Source organism: Microtus oregoni, unplaced genomic scaffold (genome assembly GCF_018167655.1).
Source record: "Microtus oregoni isolate MIOR12 unplaced genomic scaffold, Mior012 000012F_ref0000307, whole genome shotgun sequence".
NCBI classification, from domain to species: Eukaryota; Metazoa; Chordata; class Mammalia; order Rodentia; family Cricetidae; genus Microtus; species Microtus oregoni.
The window spans coordinates 47,898,473-47,917,118 of record NW_024543071.1 but is presented as its reverse complement, the minus strand read 5'-3'; the positions used below and the strand labels follow the sequence as shown (position 1 = coordinate 47,917,118).

Sequence of the window (18,646 nt, the reverse complement as noted above, 5' to 3'; positions counted from 1 at the left end):
GTCCTGGGGACCCAGCTCTTCCCAACCTTTCCAATCATGGCTTCCGCTGCTTTTAGTTGCTTCTTACTTGTGCACTGTGCTGGCCCTCCCAGCCACATCCACTATTGTGGTTTATCCTCCCACTGGTCCTAAGGGCCTGGGTTAAGAGCCAAGACCATACAAATCTCCTTTAATCACAACATTCAAATTACTTCCCCTCATTTAACCTCCTGAAGCACCACTTCTGGAAATTTGAACCCCTTGGGGGCAGAATCTACACCTTCTTCTCTAGAGTGCCCAACTTGTCTTCATGCCCCTCTTTGATCCTAACCCACAGCTGGTTATCAAGAAGTAACTACCACTGTATCCAACAGAGGCATCTCTAGAGGTGATGTACTAAGAGACTCTTCCAGGGCAGGACTGGCCCTGCCATCTCCTTATCAAGTATCAGAACCAGCTCTCCCTCTAGTCTCCTTCTAATCTATTCAGATCAGGATGTCATACTTTTTGGTGGAATAGATTCTGACTGCTCCACCGACACTGAAGGGTAAAATTCTTACAGTTCTACTTAGTGAGAGGTTCGCTGTCCCTATCTTACAGATAAGGAAACTGAGGTATGGAAAAGTACCAGTACAGAAATCTAGATCTGCCCTCAGCATCTAAAGTCAGAGTATCCTCAGGCTATGATACTATCTGGACTGCCCCCATTGGACTTCCAGGTGCTGGAGGAAGAGGTGGGAGGCAGGTATGAATCACCCCCCAAACTCCCAGGTCATGTGCATATGACTTTGAGAGCCAGGCTCTTTCTAAAGAATACTGGGGAAGCAGAAAGGCTCCTCAGCAGACACCATCACAGGAAGCATGAAGACCACCACCCCCATCCTGCCCGTCGGGTTTCACTGCTCCCTCCTTCGGCAAAACCCCATTCCACACACCCACTGACACCAGGCCAGCCAGACACCAGAGCCCACAATTCCCACGCCCCAGCCGCTCACACCCCCTCAGCCCTCACTTCCCACAGGCACACGTGGCTCCACACATGTGTACTCTCTGAGCAGCCCTGTGGTGGAAACAGTCCTGCCCGGCTTTCCTCAACCACAATCTGCTAAACACCTCATGGAAACCACACCTTCACCCTCAGCTGCATTGGTGCCCACTACATTATCTCTCCTAGGTTGATAAGTAGCAAAGTGGACCCCACCAAAAGTCAGCTCCCTGTCCAGGAAAGCCATGCACACCCAGACATGTCCCCATTCAACCCAGCTCAAAGAGGTATCAGTAAGGAAAAAGAGTATCAAGATAAACATTTTTCAGACCTGCCCGCTGGTAACCACATCCTCAGATGTCCTAGACTCCGCGGTTCAGAAAGATTTATCTTCCCCTGACCACACACTCATTGATACTTCCCCAAGCGCTAGTTGCCCAGTCTGCTGGAGTGTAATGTTAAGCTATCCTGGTGAGAAACTGAACTCGGATGGAGTGCTGACCCAACAGGTGATGAACGCAGAAGTGCCCTACTCTGTCCTGGAAAGAGGGAGAGGACGAGGGGCAGAGTGTCTTCCAGAAGCAGGCCACACCTTCAGCCACAGCAGGCTCACTCGAGGATCCTTCCTCTGGTCAATAACCTCTGGTCAGTAAGGCTGGATTCCCTGGCACCCCTCAGGCCAAGCAGTTGGGCATTGTGACTTACGGAGAAGCCAAGGAAGGAAGGATGCCAGGAGCTGAGTAAAGCAACTTTTACAGAAACACGGACAGAGAAAATGGGGGTAAACTGAAGGCTAGAGCTAAAAACCTCAGTTCCAGAGGTTAGCCTGCCCTCAACATCTGCTTCTGTTACCAGATCCCTGCCTCTGCTGAATCGGTCAAAAGCCAGCTTCTCTGCACAATGACCAAGCTGGTTACCTGGCTAACCTCCCTACTTTTTTCAAACCCTAGGGACACACAGAGAACTCAGCTCTGCTTTGGGGGAACAGAGGCCAACTTCTCCTCTCAGCATCTTCTGATCTACCCCACCTGCGGCCCAGCTCCATTGTGCAGAGTCCCAGGATCCCAAGCAGATGGCAAGGGGTGGCTGGAAAGGGCTCTGGAGCACCAGATCATAAGGCTGAGCCACAAATCAGAACACACGGGTGGAGGTGTGGAGGGTGAGCTGAGGGGACCTAAGGGTTGAATATTCACAGCAGAGAGGCTGAAGGCTTCCTCCTTAATGGATCTGTTCTACAGGGCGCTTTCCAGGCAGGAGGTGAAGTGCCAAGCACTTCCTTCTGGGAGGTAGAAAGGCACTGCAGAGAGCATGTGGATGGCCTGGGACGCCCCTCACGCCAACCTGGGAACTGCCAGGAAAACACTCGCCACATCAGGCTATGTCTATGTGGCAGCCATTGGGACAGAGTGAATCCTCCAACGTCGAAAAGTCAGCTCACCACACCTTTTACCTGTGGTTCAGCACTGCAGCCTGGACAGGAGACAAAGCTGCGCCTCAGGGAGCAAGTTTTTGCAATGAATTGTTGGCCGCGGCAGACACTCAGAGGGATAGAAAAAGGCCAAAACCAAAGCAATTTACAGCCTCCCTCACCTTCCCCACCTGGAAAGAGTGTTCAGTCAGAAGTGGATCATATCAGGATAGATACCTTGGGACTTCTTACCATCTTTATCCAGCCTTGGAGTACCCCTTAAGGAAGCTCACAGACTCTTTTCCTCCTCCATCATTCACTGTTCCCCATCCCCCAGCTATACAGCTTCAACCTCCCCCACAGGACCACCTGCCCTGAGCCCACTTAGCACCCTGACCTAGTTCATTTTCTTTAGGCCATGGCTTCCAGAATGCTGACATAATGCTCCCCACTCCCATTCTCAGAAACAAGGGAAATTCTCAAGAGAAAACACACTTTCCGAGTCTCCCTCCCACACAGGTACCCTAGATCTGTCAGCCACAGGCACCTCCCAGACCTCCCAGATAAAGAGGTGTGTCTTCCTCCCGTTTGGGCCACTTCGGCAGAACTCTGAAATTGCCATGGCCATGTCCAGAACCAGAACTGTCCTCAGGAGACCTGGGGCCTGGTTCCAGCTCAGCAGCTGACTCATGGTGTCAACAGACCCCACATCCCCCCACCAGGAGCGTGTCTACTCTGGGCCTCGAATTCCCTAGGACAAGCCCTTGTCCTTCAGCTCCCTTCCTCACCAACCACACTCCATCCATTTCTGACCGCCCTGGTCTCTTGCCCTGATCTCTTTGCCTGATGAGAACCCCTGACCTTTGTACAGCCTTTCACTGCTTATGGAAGCCTCCCTGTGCAACATCTCGTGCCACTGGGACCACTGGGACCACAGTGTGAAGTGACACTCAGAGGTAACAACAGTTGCCCAAGGTCACCCAGCCAAGACTGGAATTCGAGTTATCTGGCTGTAAATACAATGAACCATACTCCAACTTTAGGGAACTCAGCTCAGTTTCTGCAGGTAAGGGAGGCTTCTCCAAGCACACCTATTGGCAAAGAAACACCCTCCCCATGAAAAGCTCAGCTCTTTGCTTCTGCCCCATGCCTTCTCCCCAAGAAACTCATAACATCTTGAAGTCTTCTCCAACATCCCAAGACTTCTCTGGGAGGTGGCGGGGGGGAGGTGGGGGGCTGCAAACTCTGTGAAGTAGCATGTGGCACTGAGAGGCAGGCAGAGAGGGAGGGAGGGAGGAAGAGAGAGGGAGGAAGCTCTCTTCAAGCTTCTCAGAAGATTGGTAAGGACAGATGCAAACCCAAAACACTCCCAGTGCCCACGGAATCATCTTCCCCGCAGCCCTCAAAAGGTCCTCTGAAACCCAAAGAGACAACTCCCAGAAACCCAGTAGCAGCCCCATCAACTCAGTGAAAAGAAAGGGTCCAGGAATGAAAGCTAGATAGATGGTGAGCCACATGGCTGCGTGACCTGCAGCCACGAGCCACTTCTCTGCACCTTGCTGATTCGCATCTGGTCAGAAGCAAGGACCACCAGTGAGAACGACCTAGTCCTCCCATCTTCCACAAAGTGGGGAGGATTTCTGATCCCAGTACAGGTTCATAACCAGGCAGAGCTTGACCTAGGGCCGCAATCAAGAATCTAATGGTAGACTAAGCTCATGGTGTCTCTCATTCTTGTCCATTACAAAGAACACCAATCTTCTTCCAGTCTTCTGCCCCCAAGGCCAGCATACCCAATAGGCATTAAAACTGAGCCCCATAACAGAGGCATTGCCCCTCCTGATCTCTCTATCAAGACGGGTGTTTACCCTCCTATCTATCAGGGTCTGAGGGCCACCAAGTCTCCCCTCACAGTGCTAGTCATTCCAGGGCACTGTGCTAAGCCAAAGCCATTTCTCACAGCTGGGCCAGAACCACTGGTCATGCCCAGGACACTGATTCTTCAAGCCCCCAGGATCATCACTCCAAACCATGTCAAGCCCAAGGCCAGAACCATCCCAACATCCAGGCAATGGCAGCACTTCCACACACCCATGCCCACCTCAGCACCATGGCCCAGCACTAGCTAGCCACCCACCCCGCACCAGCTGCGTGCATCACTCTCCAATACAGAGGGTGCACCCTCCTCACACCTGGGCGGCCACCGCCACACCAAGGCGGGGGTGAGTCTTCTGACACCCTTGCCGGGAAAAATCACGCTGCCCGTGCTGGATCCATGTTGCCCACGCCTGTGCCACGCGTGTCATCATTCTCATGCCGGTGGTCCGGGCTCCGCGGACCTCACACCTGCTACAGGCGCGCGTGGCAGCCGCACCTCCGCCCGCGGACCCGTCGGACGGGCCACCACGCGCAGTGGACATTGCCCAGCCCACCCCGCCGTTTGCACCGCGCCCGTGCCCGGGGCTTGGCCCGGGCACCCTTACCTCCCGCCCGCCGCAGGGCTCGGCCCGCCGCGGCCGCTGCGACCGCCACCTCCATCCTGGGCTCCCCAAGGCCCCTATTCACTAACGCTGCTTCCGCAGGGCGCCGGCGCCGGCGCGAAGGCCGCCTCCGCCCCCCGGGGGACGCTGCGTCCTTTACGTAAACCCCACTCCGCCGCCAGCGGTGACCATGGCGACGGTCGTGGGGTGGCAGCGCCCCCTAGTGCCAGGGAGGGGAGCGGCGCCCAGGCCGGAGCTGGCGGAGCCTTTGCGGGAGCCCGGCTCCCCGTGCGTGGGGGCGGTGGGCGCGGGACTGAGGCCTCCACGGGGGCTCCATGGGCAGACGAGAGGGGCTGGGCCGCAGGCACTGTACAGGGGTACGGGGGCTGCTTGGGTTTCCCCTCCTTCGGGCCCCGCGTGACAGGGTTTAGCGTGGGAGAGGAAAAATAGCAAGTAGGATCACTGGAGAACTGGTTCGTTTGGGGGTAGGAAAAGAAAGAGACTGGTTCCACCTCCTTCAAGGGACCTAGCAGCGTCTTGAAGAGTTGGGATACACATCTTTATCTATGTCCTCCCTTCTACCCCCACCCTCCTCAACGCCCAGCATCGTGCCTGACAGCCAAAGGGGAGTTTGATCAATTTTGATTTTCTGGTAAATGAAGAATATCGCCCCTCCTGTTCTCCTTCACACACGCCCATTCATTCACGCTGCAAGTCGCTCAACACGCCTTCCTGAAAGCTGCTTTTTAGCAGGGGCACAGCTATACTGGTGTGCTCGGTTGAGTCTGAGGAGTGGGTGGGTGCCTGCCTGCCCTTAAGGATCTCGGGTCGCTGCAGGAGGCACATAAGAGAATCAACATTGCATGTGGGGCCTAAGTTGAGAGCTACACCTGTTCAGAGAGTCAAGGGTATGAGTGGATCTAGAGGTCATGATGATGCAGTCAACCAGGTCCCAAAGGTCCAGTAGAAAGTCATGAGAGGTGAAAGGGGACTAACACAGAAAAGTCTCTAAAATGTTTCCTGGGCCCAGTCGTCATCCGGTGAAATCGGGGCAAGTGAGTGGACATCTGGCTGAAAGTGAAACCCTGCGATCAGGACAGACTTACCTTTGTTGTAGGGGCTCCGCCCCTCACCAGGTGATTCAGAATTATTTATGGCTATTTCAAAGGCAAGCTCTGATTTAGGTAAAGAAAATGGGAAATGGGAACAAACACCTCAAGGAATTCAGGAAATACAAGGATTTGGGGGAGACCTTGGTTGCAGGTCAAGGACCTATTTCTAGATTGTCATGATTCATTCAAATTACTCTGTCAGTCTGGTGGTGGTGGCATAGGCTTTTAATCCCAGCATTCAGGAGGCTGAGGCAGCTGGATCTCTGTGAGTTTGTGAGTTCAAGGCCAGCCTGGTCTACAGAGAGAGTTCCAGGACTGGCTCCATAGCTACTGAGAAACCCTGTCTTGAAAAACAACCCAAACCAAAACCAAAAGCCTATGAACAAAAAAAAAAAAAAAAAAAAAAAAAAAAAAAAAAAAAAAAAAGAAGAAGAAGAAGAAGCAAACAAAAAATAAATCACAGACAGCCAGAGATAATACCTCTTGCTTCAAAGTTCCAGACCCCTGGAAGAAAGAATTCTACTGGTCCTGTGGACCGCGGTGGATCACCTATGGCCAGGCAGAAAGTCCTCTGCAATACCGGCCCTCCTCCTTACTCACAGAAGTTCCCAATGGAGAAAGCATGGCTGTGTGGCCTTCCCAAGAGTTTTACTACAGTCCACCCCTTAGCTGCCAGCACATACAAGAGTTCATTGCACACACTCACACACACATCATCCTTCCCATTCATGCGACTCTCGCCAAACTGGTTCTGACAGTCTAGAATGTGGGAGGCTAATACAGGGGATCCTCAAGGTGATGTCCTGTTCACTGAGTGGCTGCTTCACAGACTTCCAGGTAGGGCGTCCCACAGCAGGACTGAAAGGTACAGTCATCTCCAGTGACATAGCCTTTGAACTCTTTCAGCTGGGTAGGTGACATGGACGCTCCATAGGGAACCTTACTAGAAATTCTGACCCTCTAACCCAAGATCTTAGCCTGATTACAAAATGCTCAGGGGATCTGTGTATACAAGTGAAAGTTTGAGAAAATGTCATTGCACAACTGGGGGAAAGAGGAAAGGGAAGGGGATGCTTTGGATTGTGATCATCCCCTTTGAAAAGACAGGGTCTGGGAAGGTTCTGTGCTTAGCATGCATGAGGTCCTGGGTGCAATCACCAGCTCCAAAACAGACAAAACGTATTGGTTAATTATTTAGGATTCAGCAATGTGAGTCAAAAACAAGGGAGCACAGGTAAAGGCTGCAGGCATTATTTTTGCAACTGGTTTTGAACTCCTGGAAGGAATTTATGACTTCCTTCCTCTGGCTCCTTACCCCTTCCTTGTCTCCTGTCCGTGTCTCATTTGGCTGACAGGCTGACCTAAGTCTTTATCCTTTCAAGGTTTCAGTGGTCCTCCACAGGGTCTCTGGGGTTCCCGTGTGCATGTGCATGCATGTGTGCCTGTGTGTGTGTGTGTGTGTGTGTGTGTGTGTGTGTGTGTGTAAGCTGAGTGTCCAGGAACTCAATGTAGAGCAAGCCGGCATTGAACTCACAGAGATCCTCCTGCCTCTACTTCCTGAGTGCTAAGATTAAAGGCGTGCACCACCACGCTGGCTCATCTCCAGCTTTTTAGGTGAGTCCTAGGAAATCTAAACTCGGGCCTACATGCTTGTTAAACAAGCACTTGGCAAATGCGCCATCTCCCCAGTCCTTCTATCCCTACTTCTGAGATCCTTGACCAAGAGAAGTCATGCAAGGTGGATAACTCTGAACACACACTCTGGGGCTTGTCCTGGTGTGGCTTTAATACCACGCTTGTCTTTTCCTCAGAGTATCTTCTGGCCTAGTTCAGGCAGGTGTCACTGGAGACAATCAGCAGGGTTGTGAATGGACAAATGGAGGAAGACAAAATGAGGGCCCCAGAACCAATGACAAGTTATAGACTGGTCCTGGTCCAGCCGCCTAGCTGAGCTCCCTGAGTTCTGTGCCAAATCCTCACTCTGGCCTCAGTTTCCCTCTGGGTCCCAGTGGAGATAATAACATGGCTCCTCCTCCCAGAGGGCTGTGTGGATTAACTAATTAATGAGTGTGACATCGCCTGTTTCTACAAAGGGGCTGATTAAATGCTGGGTGTTGTTATTAGAAGCGATGGAGGGTGTGTGACAGGCAAAGTCGGCTGGAGACAGATCTGCTCCCCTTTGTGTCCTCCCCACCCCCTCCCTCCGTCTGCCCCACATTCTGCAAGCTGAACATCTTGCAAGACAAAACCAAGATGATTTTTTTTGGCACCCCCCAAAGACGGCGTATAACTTTTGCACATTTCCCCTGTGCTGGAATGTGACTCACGGATGAGCTTCATAGTATAATTTGTCTCCAACAGCTGGTACAACTGTACCCTGTCCCAGACTCTCACAGCAGCCGTAGACGGGAATGGTTCAGTCTGTGACTGCAAAATTCCTGAGCTGGACACTGCCCCTGTGTTTTTGTTTTTGTTTTTTGACTGTATTGCCTCTTGGAGGCCTGGACTGAGTAAGTAATCTCACTCACTACACACACACACACACACACACACACACACACACAGCCTAAGGGAGAAGGCGCCGCTAAGACACTCCTGACTCCTGCGGAGGGTTGGGAGAATTCAAAACACACAGGGTTTAAAGGTATAAAGTGTCTGATCATGACTGGGGCATAGAGGGAAATAGCACAGCCGCACCTTTACTTGAATGTAAGATTCTGAATTACCGGTTGAAATCACAGGTCTGGGCACGGTGACTCTGTGGTACCCAGCCCTGGATCCCTGTAGCTGGTGTGAGAACTTTGACCACCCTCAGGGACCAGGTCTTCCATCCGTGAGTATTACAAGGTGCCAGCTCCTGCCCTGCATCCTGGCATCTCAGATGTGGGTAGGTGGGAAGGAATTGGTTGGTTGCCTCCAGGTAAATAAGTCTGTTGCTGGCATCCCAAGAGAGGAATGTTGTTTATCCAAATAGCACAAACTCAGCCAGCCTGGGGAGAGGAGAGAAAGCTCTGGAGGCTGAGCTGTCAGACTCCCACAGGGAGAAAGATTAGCCAGTCACAAAGTCTGGGAAATGCATGTGGTAGGGGCACCTGGAGCCAGCACCGTCTCTGGATCATCTTAGTCATTTCCAGTTAGGATTTCAGACCTTCCTTCCTCTGCAAACAGCCACTGTCCCTGCACTACCAAACCTTTGACCTCTCTGTCTTCCCTTGCCCTACTGTTATGAAGTAACAGGGATAAATCACAGGGACTAACTGACTGGAAGTGGTGGTGCCCAGGCCACATGACTTAGCTGGCATCTGAAAGGGCTGGAAGGTCAGCCATCATCGAAATGTACTTATGTAAGGGGTGAGTTCTTCTCTCCCACCAAGAAGGAGACACAAGCCCAAATCTTTGACCTAAACTAACTTAGTTTACTAGTAACAGTTCAATGGCTTATGAGAGTGTCTCAGCAAGGGGGGCGATGGAAGAGGCCCTCCTGGTGGTGGTTTGCTGCTGGGAATGATAGAAGGGACCACACAACCTCATGCCTCCCGAGGGAAGGCCTAGGAAGTTTCTCCACTCTGGCTTCACCCTGTTCACATGGGCATCACCAGAACCTTCCCCCAAATACCCAGAGGATGGGGAGAGCCTCTCATCTCATTAAGACAGCCTATTTGTAAGTGTCTACTCCTTGGTGGGCATTGTAGTAACTAGTTTTTCTCTTTGGGGCACTGGGGAATGACGAGAGTGTAAACACAGATGTCTCAGGGGAAAGTCAGTGTGCTCACAGATAGGATGATTCATCTCTACCCTCTGGACACCAAAAGCCAGAGTAGAAAGCCTGACTACTTAAGGGAGTTCTTCCATCTACCTGTTCACCCACTCATCATCCCGCCACCAACACATCTATTCATCTGCCATCCACCCAATGTGTCACTTCACCCCACCCACCCACCCACCCACCCATTCACCCATCCACAAACCCATCCATAGTCTTTGTATCCACAAACCCATACACACACTCATCTGTCTGTCATTTCTTCCTTCCACAGACCTACCCATTTACCCATCCACTCGCCCTCTATGTATCTATCCACTCAGAATCTATCCTTCCATCTCGTCTTCCTTCCATTCCTTAATTCCCACCTTTATCATCTGTCCATCTATTTACATCTGAAGTACCTTCTCAATTTTTTCTTCCAAATGTGTTTCCTTTTTCATATGTGTGTGTACGTGCGTGTGCGTGAGCATGTGTGCACACGGTCGGGCACACATCCTGCAGTGAATATGTGGCGATCAGAAGACACCTTGTGCTCATTGGTTCTAACACTCCACTACATGAGCTGCAAAAATTGAACTCAAATCATCAGGTTTGGCAGCAAACACCCTTGCCCACCAAGCCATCTCTCTGGTCCCCTTCTAAATATCCTTGAAAAATTCATTTCTGCCCATTTTTAGCAGTATCGCCTAACACGGTGCCTTTGACTGTCTTAGAGAAACTGCAGTGGCTCTCTCACCTCACATCCATTTTTCACCCAGCTGAGTGACCTTTTATAAATGAACAACAAATTATGTCAAGTCACTGCTTAAACCCCAGCTGTGGCTTCCCATTGCTCTTAAAATATAAACTCCATTTTTTTCTTGGATATGACTCAAATCCAGTAAAATCTGTACCTTGACAAATGTCTGTGTATGTACTTACCTACGACCTCAGCTCACCTGCTACCACAACTACTTTTTTTTTGGTTTTGTACCAATTATTTTTTTTCAATTGTATTTTATTTTTATTTATTTATTTATTAAAGATTTCTGCCTCCTCCCCGCCACCGCCTTCCATTTCCCTCCCCTTCCCTCAATCAAGTCCCCCTCCCTAGTCAGCCCAAAGAGCAATCAGGGTTCCCTGCCCTGTGGGAAGTCCAAGGACCACCCACCTCCATCCAGGTCTAGTAAGGTGAGCATCCAAACTTCCTAGGCTCCCACAAAGCCAGTACGTGCAGTGCAGTAGGATCAAATACCCATTGCCATTGTTCCTGAGTTCTCAGTAGTCCTCATTGTCCGCTATGTTCAGTGAGTCTTTTTCAGACCCAGGCCAGCTGGCCTTGGTGAGTTCCCAATAGAACATCCCCATTGTCTCAGTGTGTGGGTGCACCCCTCGCGGTCCTGAGTTCCTTTCTTGTGCTCTCTCTCCTTCTGCTCCTGATTTGGACCTTGAGATTTCTGTCTGGTGCTCCAATTACCACAACTACTTACCTACTGCCTCAGCTCACCAACTACCACAACTACTAACCTACTACCTCAGCTCACCTGCTACCACAACTACTTACCCACTATCTAGTGAAGACTCAGAACATTTCCAGCTCCTTGTGTCCTCTGCAATCTGAATCTGACTCCCTATCAGTACCCATTATTTGGACTTCTGTTCTGTAGATAGGTTCTATCTGCCAGTAAACTTCCTACGAATGCAATCACATAGTAGATATTTGTGTTGACTGTTGTTGGTTGTCAACTTGACTACATCTGGAATTAACTAAAACCCAAATGGCTGGGCACACCAATGAGGTGATTTCTTTTTCTTTTTCCTTTTGGTCTTTCTTTTCTTTTTTCAGACTGGATGTGAGATTTACTACTGAACATGATTTGGCGGGGTGCAGGGGAACCCTCAGGAATGCAGGACCCTCCACTTGTCCAGGGGACTGCGATTTGGGATACACTTGACCCCACAGCCTTTAGAGATGAGCCACTTCTCAGCAACCAGCATCTTTAAACTCATCTGCGTTAAGCTTGGTGAAGCCATGTCTTTGAGATGTGGATCCGCTGCCAGCCAGAACTTGAGCCTCAATCGTGTTCCTAGTTCTGCAGCCTGGTGTGGATGGACACGATGCCCTAGCCAATGCGAACCCTGGCCATTATGCCCTGGAGCGTACCAAAGACACTGCACATACTCTCTGGAGCCTGTCAGCTCCAGTACAGGAAAACATCTTGTTGATTTGGATGACATGAAAATAGTGGAGCCTCCCTCGAATATGAAAGCCATTCTTGCCACAACCCTTTACCATGTGTTTATTGGCACAAATACCGGCAGCCTCCGGGGCTTTGGAAGAGATTGCTCATATTCATCTGACACCAAGTGGCCACAAAGTGGAATTCACCAACTTCTGCCTTCTTCCGTCCTAAATCAAAGATACAGATCTTGGTATCAGGGATGTCTCAAGAAGACTTTAATACGCTTGTTCTTACAACATCGGTAACACCAGGTGGAGTGGTGGCCTATGATGACAATGGGATCTTCAGTGGCATGCCAGGGAAAACAGAGTCTTTTTTGGTTTTATGAGATAAGGATTCTCTGTGTAGACCCAGTTGTCCAGGAACTTGCTATGTAGACCAGGCTGGGCTCAAACTCAAAGATCCACCTGCCTCTGCTTCCTTCCACCTTTAATGCTGGGGTTAAAGGTGTGCACCACCACTGCCCAGGTTATTTTGTTTTGTTTTGAGGAATCTTTCTTTCTTCCTTCCTTCTTTCTTTCTTTCATTTGTTGGTTGGTTTGTTTGTTTATTTTTGGAGACAGGATTTCTCTGTGCAGCCTCGGCTGACCTGGAGCTCACTCTGTAGACCAGGCTAGCCTCAAACGCAGAGATTCACCTGCCTCTGCCTCCCGAGTTCTGGGATTAGAGGCATGAGCCACCACCACTTGGCAAGAGATTTTTTTTTCTTACTCAAATCATTTGAAGTAGGAAGAGCTACTTCTGTTCTGGATCTTCTGTGGTGGGCCTTTAATCTGGGCCCAACCTTCTACTTGCAGCCTACAAAGTACAAAGAAGAAGGAAGCTTACTCTCTTTGCCTGCTCGCTCTTGTTCTTGCTAGCAAGTCCATTCCTACACTGGCATTAAACCCTACATCTTTGGGATTCTGTGTATACTGAAGACCATCTGAGACATCTAACCTTGTGGACTGAACAACTACAGGATTCTTGCACCTTCCATTGGTAGATAGCCATTGTTATACTAGCTGGAACACAGCCTATAAGACAACCTAATACTGCCCCCCTTTACGTGTGTGTGTGTGTGTGTGTGTGTGTGTGTGTGTGTGTGTGCGTGCGTGCGTGTGTGTGTATTCCTCTGGAGAACCCTCACTAATACATTATAGTTCCATATTTGGTTAATTTTGCTCAAATTTTATTTCTACGCCGTACACCCATGAATTGGTTTTCACATAGATCAATAGTTTTGCATTTGTATGTGTATGGTGTGTGAAGTCCAAATACTAAAGTCAGATACCTTTCTCAATCTCTCACCCACATTTCTTTATTTTTTTTAAATATTTATTTATTATGTATACAATATTCTGTCTGTCTGTATGCCTGCAGGCCAGAAGAGGGCACCAGACCCCATTACAGATGGTTGTGAGCCACCATGTGGTTGCTGGGAATTGAACTCAGGACCTTTGGAAGAGCAAGCAATGCTCTTAACCTCTGTGCCATCTCTCCAGCCCACATTTCTTTATTTTTAGATAGGGTCTCACTGTACAGTCTTGGTTGGCCTGAACCTCACTGCGTGGATAATGCCTGCTTCTGCTTCCTGGGTGCTGGGATTAAAGATGGACACCGCCATTCACGGCTCCACCTTACTTTTGAGACAGTGTCTTTAACTTACCCCAGAACTCACCCATTTGACTCATCTGACTGGCCAGTGAGTACCCACCATCTGCTAGTCTCATTTTCCTCAGAACTGGAATTATAGGCATCCCCCAATCTTTACTGTTTATGTGGATGCTGGAGATGCAAACTTAGACCTTCAGGCTGGCACAGCATGGCCGAACGATCTCTTTGGGTCCCTGTAGAAGTAGTTTATTCTTTTTCATTGCTATCCAATTTTCATTAGATGCATATACATAACTTGCTAATGTAGTCTGTTCCTGGTAATTAATAAGGGTTTTTTTCTACTTAATAGACCTGCTATGCTTTAAAAGTTTGCATTTCAGCAAAAATTCCTATGTTGGTCTTTAACCCCAAGATGATAGTAATAAGATGTGGGGCCTGAGGGACACAGTGGCAAAAGGTATGGGAGTGTGGCTGTTGCAGACAAAGGAGAAGGTCATTGTCAAGTAAGGCCAGTCCTTGGGCCTCTGAGAGACTTGGACCACCACTGGCCTACCTCAACCTATAGCAGCCTGCTGAGCCAGTGCCACCACTCAGCCAGGGAGCAGCATGACTTTTTTTCCCCTACTGGGGACTTAAGAGGGTAATAGCAGTATGCCTGGGTTGCAAACACAATGGTCATGCCTGGGATATCAGTGGGGTGCTCAATGCCACAGACAAGGTGGTGTACTGGTGTGGGAGGTCCTTCTGTCTATGTGTTGCTTTTATTGGTTAATGAATAAAGAAACTGTTTTGGCCTATAGCAAGGCGGAACTTAGCTAGGCGGGGAAAACTCTGCTGGGAGAAAGGAGGCAGAGTCAGAGAGAAGCCATGTATCCCCACCAGAGATAGACGCTGGAACTTTACCCAGTAAGCGACAGCCTTGTGGTGATACACAGATTAATAGAAATGGGTTAAATTAAGATAGAAGAGTTAGCCAATAAGAAGCTAGAGCTAATGGGCCAAGCAGTGATTTAGTTAATACAGTTTCTATGTGGTTATTGGGGCTGAGCAGCCAGGAACCAACAAATGGCCTCCTACTACAGTGTACAACAGCCTGAAGCTCTCAAAGGTCCTGCTCCAGACGCTGCTGCTCAGCTGCACGATCACCCTGACTGTGAGCAACAAGATGTCTGAGATGAACGATTCATCTTCTGGATTGGGTCTCCTCCAAGAGACTTTCGTGGTTCATGTTGCCACTGGAGGCCGTGTTGATACCCATGATCTGCCACAGGCCATGTTGATGGTTGTGATCCATGCTGCAACCAGAAGCCATGTTGACGTCCAGGGTCTGTGCTGCTGCCAGAAACCATGTGGATGTCCACGATCCATGTTGCCTGCCACTGGTTGCTCTGGGCAAGGAAACTTCTTTTGCAGTGGCACTGATGACTGTTGACTCGTAACTGAAGATAAGAGACATGGAAGGCTTCTGTGGGGCCATTCTCATCCAAACCATCACATTCCACTCCCTGGTTCTCATAGGCTTGTAGCCATAGCATAATGAAAACACACGTAGTCCAACCTCAAAAGTCCCCATCGGCTTTCACAGTCTCAATGGAGTATAAAAGTCCAAAGTCTCTTCTGAGACTCAAGGCAATCTCTTAATTATGACAACCTATAAAATTTTAAAAAACGAATTACATAATTCCAGCATACAATGGCACAGAATATCCATTACTATTCCAAAAGGAAGGAATAGGGCATAGTGAGTGTTAGCATCCATGCACACCTAGCCCCGCACCTTGGGGACCTGGCAGAGTGTGTCACCCCTGTGTGCATGGCAGGCCGTACCCTGGCCTACTGTGTGGCCTTGCCCTGTCCCTTTAAACGGCAAATAGAATTCCATCTACTCCTTCCTCTTCTTCCTCTCTCTGCATCTCTGTCTCTCTCTCTGTTTCTCTCCTTTTCTCTCTCTCTTCCCATGAAGCTCTGTGCTCCCTTTATCTCTCCCCTCCATCCCTTCCCTTTCTCCAATAAAGCTCTGTCTGTCTCCCACACATCTGCCAAGATTTATCTTGCATGCTATCATAGTAGTGAGGAAATACTGGACCAAAACAAGACTAAGACCCAGCAGAGCAAGCTCCTAATCCTGTGCTCTAAGTCTGGTGTCAAAGGCTTAGACGGCTCTGGCCTCCAGCTATGTTCCCTGCAGCACACTTTTCTCTTGGACGGACTCCACTCCCTGTGTGCTGCTCTCCTTGGCAGGTATTCCTTGGCTCTGGCGTCTCTAACAGCCTAAGGTCTCTAAACAATCCAGGCTCCACCTTCACAGCTTTTCACAATGTTCTCCCAAGGCCTCCATGCAGGTACTCCTCTGCCACAAACTTAGCCTCAGTGCCTTTCCTTTACTGCAGAGGAAGATTCCTTTCCTCCTGTATCCTTCAAGATCCTAAAGCCAGAACCACAGGGCCCAAACTGCCAAATTCTGCAGGCTGCTTGGGCTGAAACCTGGCTGCCTCCTTGATTTGCATTTGCATAAGATTTCCAGTGCAGTTGCTTTGAGACAGAGGAAATCCCTGAGGCTTTTTCCTTTCAGAGTTTCAGGATTAGCTGAGTGGTGTCTTGACCCGAAGGCACCATTCCCTTTATTCCATTTTTTCTCTTGTCTCTTTGAGCACAAACCAAGGCTCCAACAGGAAATTTCCTTGTGTTCTTTTTCTCTTCAGATTGTACATTTTGGATTTCTCTTTGCCCTGCATGCTCTTTTTCCTTGTAGGTCTGTGTTAAGAGTGATCCCCAATTATCACACGACACAGTCAGTACTAGGCTGTCGTAGAATCACCTCTGTCCGTGAAATTGGTCCAAACATTTTCAGTTTAGCCTCAGGCAGAGTCTTAGGCCAAGGTAAAAAAAATAGCACTATTCTTTCCAAAAATACCATGAGAATGATCTCTTACCAGTTGCTAAGCTGTTCCCCTCCTGCAAACCCCTGAACTAGGCACCCATAGTCCACACTGTCTGCAGCACTATCTTCTGAACTCCTACTACCATGGCCCATTAAGCCCCACTTACAGTATTCAACCACTTTCCTATTTCAAAATTCCAAAGTGTCTACATTCCTCCAAAACATGCATAGTCAGGAAGGTCACAGTGACAGGTCAGAGTGCCTGGTACCAACTTCTGTGTTAGGTACATTGCTACTGCTACGACAAAGCAGGGCAACTCATGAAAGAAAGCGTTTAACTTGGGGCTCACGATTCCAGAGTGTAGTGGATTCATGACTGCCATGACAGGAAGTATAGCAAGAGGCAGGCATGGGGCTGGAGCTTCATGGTGCATTAGCTGAGACTTTACATATAGAGAAAACAACCATCCGGGAGAGAGCTAACTGGGGATGGTGTGTGGGCTTTTGGAGCACAAACACCACTTCCAATGACACACTTCCTCCAACAAGGCCACACTTCCTAACCCTTCCCAAACAGTTTCACTAAGTGGGGACCAAGTCTTCAAATATATGAGCCTATGGGAGCCATCCCCATCCAACCACCACAGTGAACTAAAATCAGATCTCATCTCTCTCTTTCTTGACAGCGGATGCAGGGTGACCATGTCCCTCATGTTCCCATTGCCATGCCTTACAACCATAATGGACTACCTCCCCTGAAACCGTGAGCCAAGACGAACCTGCCTTCAGGGAATTGCTTTGGTAAGGTGTTTTGTCTCAAACATGACAACAATGACTGATTGATCTCAGACCTGAAATCAGAGGCCAGCCTTTCCAGAATCACTGACTCTTGACCTCAGACTTGAAATCAGAGGCCAGCCTTTCCAGAATCACTGAATCTTGACCTCAGACTTGAAATCAGAGGCCAGCCTTTCCAGAATCACTGACTCTTGATCTCAGACTTGAAATCAGAGGCCAGCCTTTCCAGACTCTGAACCTGCTGACTCTTGAGCTCAGACTTTGCTGCATTCGGAACTATGAGAAACAAAATTCAATTACATTATTAGAAACAAGTTTTCTCAGTACTGTATAAAGAAATACACAAAGTGAAAGTAATTTGGCAAGGCACCTTCCTTTCGTAAAAAGCATGAGTCACAGCACAAATTGGACCCACAAACACATCCTGGGAGCCACCATGGTCCAGGGGCTGGCCTCAGATTTCCTTTTCATCATCCAGGGTTTGAAAACCATCCACATGGGCTTATGGGATGGCTCAGCAGGTAAGGTGTACTTCCCACCAAGCCTGAGTTTAAGCTGTGGTCTACATGGTGGAAGAAAAAAATGATTTTCTCTTCCTTCCTTCCTTCCTTCCTTCCTTCCTTCCTTCCTTCCTCCCTTTCTTCGTTTCTGTACATTGGTGTACATCGCCTGCATGTATGAGGGTGTCAGATCCCCTGGAACTTGAGTTGCAGACAGTTGTGAGCTGTCATGTGAGTGCTGGGAATTGAACCCAGGTCCTCTAGAAGAGTAGCCAATGCTCTTAACCACTGAGCCAACTCTTCCAACCTAAGAATTGATTCTTGAAAGTTGTCCTTTGCCATCCACTTGAGGGTGTGCATGGCCAAGCATACATACATGCACATGCACACGTGCGCACACACACACACACACACACACACACACACAGAGCCATCTACCCATGTAATTTAACTCAGGCTGAAAGGTGGTCTTTTTTTATGAGAGAAACCAGTGTTCCCATAGGTCAGCTAGGCACAGCCCAGGGCTCTGTGGCTCTTGTTCACTGACGTGCAAACAGTTACTCCACTCTTAGGGGGGAGATCGTACATAGGAGAACCAGTCAGTGAGTCGGTAAGGCCAACCTGTTGGAATGGGAGCTGGGATTCAAATGTGGAACTCTTGTTTCGGAACTCAGTGTACGTTTGAGGTGGTCAGGGTGTCTATTTTAGCCGCTTTGAAAACATGGCAGTGTTGTAGAATTGGAAACTGAAGACAAGAAAGCCAGGAGCTCAAGGCCATCCACCACTATATGAAACATTTAAACCAAACAAAGGCTGAGCTACCTAAGATTCTGTTTCTTTAAAAAAAAAAATCAGTTGAATCTCAGCTCAACAGCAAACAAATATCAGTTGACAGCAAACAATTGTTTAAAATATCAGT

At 49.1% G+C, this 18,646-nt stretch overlaps 1 protein-coding gene across 1 annotated transcript in view; it reads right to left on the bottom strand.

Moving 5' to 3' along the window:
• Positions 1-4,986, bottom strand: part of Dagla (diacylglycerol lipase alpha) — a 58,134-nt gene extending 53,148 nt beyond the window's left edge. The window contains exon 1 of the mRNA XM_041661456.1: positions 4,856-4,986. The gene's annotated coding sequence lies outside the window, so the exon portion shown is untranslated. The remainder of the gene's footprint in view (positions 1-4,855) is intronic.
• Positions 4,987-18,646: the final 13,660 nt, after the last annotated feature.